Below are 4,685 nucleotides of genomic sequence, written 5' to 3'. Positions count from 1 at the left end.
GGAAAATTTCAGCTTTTGTTGGGTCGTAGTGATAGGTAGGTAGTGAAAAATATCATTTTTTTTCACCTTCTTAGAAAGTAATCGGATTTACATCTGTGTACCTGCAGTACAAAGTGATTCGAGTAAAAAATAAAATAAATATTCTATCTCGTTAGAGGCGATACACACGCGTTAGGTACCTACAACTTGCATGGTAAGCTTGTTTCGTCGGTAGCATCGGTGAAAAAAAATGAAAAAAAATCACCTCGACTGAACTCTCTATCAGCGGGTTTTTTTTCAATTTGCGTGAAAACTTATTTTGATGAGGGTAATCCCGGTTAAAGTTAGATTTTCAAATATTTTTCCGTTAAAATTTCACGTTATTACGTTTGACGTATAAAGTCTTTAAAAGAGACGATGAGAAGAGATCTGTGTGTATTTTTTTTTCAAGTTGTATAGAAAGAAAAAAAGAGATAGAATGAGAAAAATAACATAACTCTATAGGAGTTTTTTTTTGCTCGAAGAAAAAGATGGATCTTCCCATAAATACCGTTAAATAAAGGGCCTTTCGTTTTTAAAACCTTTGGTTTCGAATAACATGACAGCTACTAGGTTACGGCTGGGTATTTCGTCGTTAACATCTTAAGCGTTCTTTTTATTACGCGAATCAAGACTATAACTCGAGAAAGTTATACAGCTGGTGACATTTTCGCTATCGTTTTTGTAAACGAGGTACCCTTTTTTTTCCTTCCCATCCTTCGGCTGTATGGAACGTGCTGGCGTTATTTGTGATTTTACACCTGCAAAGTTCCGTACAAATGTATTTAACACGTTTCAACTATATCGGTTAACCCGAGTAGTTTATTTTGGTTTTTTATGCGATTCAATTTATCGAACACCGAGTAATGGTCCAGAACTGCGAATTACGAGTAGATTCTTAGTTTCTTCGTCAAAATTGCCACCGAGTCGGATTTCAACTTCGGGCTTATTGTTTACCAATTTTTTTTTCACGTCGAGTAGACTGCAAAATAGAAACGACCCGACCCAATCGATGAAACGTGGGTAGATGTTGTGGAAATGTGGTTTCATCGAGTAAAATTCTACGATAATGCGGGGGTTAAATTTTATCGGTGGTTTTGAATTTTACGCGAAATTTTAATACATTTTGATAGGTCGCACTATAAATACTGGTGAAAATTTTGTTTTGGCATGTGCAATGTTGCCAATGTAACGATTTATTTTAAACGATAAAAAATTCTCATGATTTACCGCTATAAAAACATATTGAGCGTATTAAATTTATTTATAATTTACCTGTGGAAAAAATATTACAATGTAGTGTAATAGGTATGGGGTGTGTTCGGGGCCAAATTTCTGCTTTGAAATTTATCAACTTTTAAACTATTTATGGGAGCTTTTTTCTGGTTCCTGGTTTTATTTTTCGATGTGTAGCAAATTTTTAAAAATTATTTTTGAGTTTTGAACAGATCGATGATGGTTTTATGCCCTTCTGAGAGGCCTTCTGTAGATTACGGGATTTTCCAGCTGTTCGAAAAATAGCCATAAAAAGACCAAAGTTGAATTCAATACCTATAATTGAGGAGCTGAGAATCAAAACTCACATTTGCCAAAAAAAAAAAATACCGTTTTATGGCAGATTTGGATATACCGTTTTACACTCTATAATTTGACATATTCGGTTTTTTTGGATCAAAGTCATTTTGGTGTGAAATTCACCTTCAAAACCAAGGGTGAGAATCAAAACTCACATTTGCCATTGGCAAATGTGAGTTTTGATGAAAACTTAGTTTTGTTTGCAAAATTCCATAGGGAAAAGTTTGATAACAAGCTGAATTTTGGTACACGGGGGTTTTTTTGATACGCTGAACACGAATTTGGGGTGTCCAGGTGAATCCGGTGTACGCTTCCCCCTTTTTTGTGGACCTTAAGCCCCCAAATTTGTTTTTTTGCGTTTAAGTCCGAAAATATGCAATTTTGTGCAAAATTTATGTTTTTTGGGTCGCAGAATACGAATTTGACAATATTTTTTTTGTAGGGGTGGGGGATGAGGGGGTTAGGGGGCGAGAAATTCAAAATTCGACTATAATGATGTGTGATATGTCGAAATGTATGTTTTTGAGGGTGTAGATCACGAATTTGACAATATTTTTTTTCGTAGGGGTCAATGGTGGGGGCTGAGGGGTGAAAATGGTTAAAAATTCAAAATTTGACTATAATGATGTGTGACATGTCGAAATGTATGTTTTCGTGGTTGTAGATCACGAATTTGACAGTATTTTTTTCGTAAGGGTTGATGGTGGGGGATGAAGGGGGTGAAAAATTCAAAATTTGACCATAATGATGTGTGATATGTCGAAATGTATGTTTTTGAGGGTGTAGATCACGAATTTGACAATATTTTTTTCGTAGGGGTGAATTGTGGGGGATGAAGGGGGTGAAAACGGTGAAAAATTCCAAATTTGACCATAACGATGTGTGATATGTCAAAATGTATGTTTTTGAAGGTGTAGAAAAGGTGAAGGGTGGGGGATGGAGAATTTTCTATTGGAGAGCCGTCAAAGTCCCTGGAAGAAAAAATTTGTAACATTTAAACAAAATTCACCATGATTTTTCACTATAATTGACTGTTGTCGTCGCCGGGGCATTCAAGGGCAAAAATGGCAAATGACATCTTGAAATACACTATCTGAAGTACTAGCCCCTGGGATTTCCCGTGCATCTACGTACTAAAATTTGTTCTATTCCTATTTATGTAGTAGAATAGGCAAAACACGGAGTTTTAACGTAAATTAAACCTCTATAATGACTTTATAACAAACTAAAATCGAGTAAATTGATGAAAATTACTCACTTTCAGTTGAATTATTCATACTTGGTACATTTCGACATATTACACATCATTACAGTCAAATTTTGAATTTTTCACCGTTTTCACCCCCTTCATCCCCCACAATTCACCCCTACGAAAAAAATATTGTCAAATTCGTGATCTACACCCTCAAAAACATACATTTCGACATATCACACATCATTATGGTCAAATTTTGAATTTTTCACCCCCTTCATCCCCCACCATCAACCCTTACGAAAAAAATACTGTCAAATTCGTGATCTACAACCACGAAAACATACATTTCGACATGTCATACATCATTATAGTCAAATTTTGAATTTTTAACCATTTTCACCCCTCAGCCCCCACCATTGACCCCTACGAAAAAAAATATTGTCAAATTCGTGATCTACACCCTCAAAAACATACATTTCGACATATCACACATCATTATAGTCGAATTTTGAATTTCTCGCCCCCCTAACCCCCTCATCCCCCACCCCTACAAAAAAAATATTGTCAAATTCGTATTCTGCGACCCAAAAAACATAAATTTTGCATAAAATTGCATATTTTCGGACTTAAACGCAAAAAAACAAATTTGGGGGCTTAAGGTCCACAAAAAAGGGGGAAGCGTACACCGGATTCACCTGGACACCCCAAATTCGTGTTCAGCGTATCAAAAAACCCCCGAGTACCAAAATTCAGCTTGTTATCAAACTTTTCCCTATCGTCGTAATTAAAACAGTGAAAAAAAATTTGATTGCAAATCTTGGAGTCAAAACTCACATTTGCCATTCTTTGTCTGGATATTAAAGCAGAAGGGAGCTAGGTGAAAATCAGTCAACACAGGGAATCGTGTTTTAGTAGCGCTATGTAATGATTCATTTTGGTATTATAAGTTTATTCAACTGGCAACACTACTAACTCAGTTTTTCGCGTTTTTCTCAAAATCGTTTATGGTGGCAAATGTGAGTTTTGATTCTCAGCTCCTCAATTTCTTTCGAATCCCTTGGATTCATCTAAGCGAAAATTTACAAAATCTGTTCTTGCAGATTGAAATCTATGAAACAATCACCTGCTACAAAATAAGACTCTGCTGTTTTTCCAGAATGACCATCGCAAATAATGTCAGTTTTTTTTAATTAGCACATTTTATAGAGAAATATTCAAAATATTCCTGGCGCAGAATCCGCCACATCAATTTAGAATAGACAGCCATGAAACTGCGTTGTTTCAATACTCAAATTGATGAGCACCCCTTATACGCAATATTGAAAGGCCCAAAGCTGAAAACTACTCCTCAAAAGTTCCAGTTTGGCCAAATTTAAAATTTTGAAAACACCCAAAAAATGGGGAAATGGAATTCAAAGCTTAAAATTGGGCCTGGCTGTGGAATTAATTTCCGATTTTTCTGTGTTACAGTTCAAAAAATAATCTAAAGATTGATTATAGCAGTCCAAACGTATTTTTCGACCATTTTTGGGCAATTTTTTGAAAATTTTGAGGCCTCAAAAATATCTATTCGGATGCGCAAATTCAAAATTGTGCCCAAATTTTAGAAAACTTTACTTATGACAGTTATGACTAGAGAATATCATTCCCAATGTTTCAGCTCCCTAATCGCATTTTTCGACCATTTTTGGGCAATTTTTTGAAAATTTGGGGGTCTCAAAAATAATTATTTGGATGCGCAGATTCGAAATTGTGCTCAAATTCCTGAAAACTCGGCTTGACAGTAGAATAGACAATTTTCAAAATTACAGCAGCCTAATTATATTTTTCGATTATTTTTGGACAATTTTTTGAAAATTTTGGGGCCTCAAAAATACTTATTCGGATCCGCACATTT

This window comes from Planococcus citri, chromosome 2 (assembly GCF_950023065.1).
Source record: "Planococcus citri chromosome 2, ihPlaCitr1.1, whole genome shotgun sequence".
Taxonomy (NCBI): Eukaryota; Metazoa; Arthropoda; class Insecta; order Hemiptera; family Pseudococcidae; genus Planococcus; species Planococcus citri.
Note: the sequence above shows the minus strand (reverse complement) of the source record.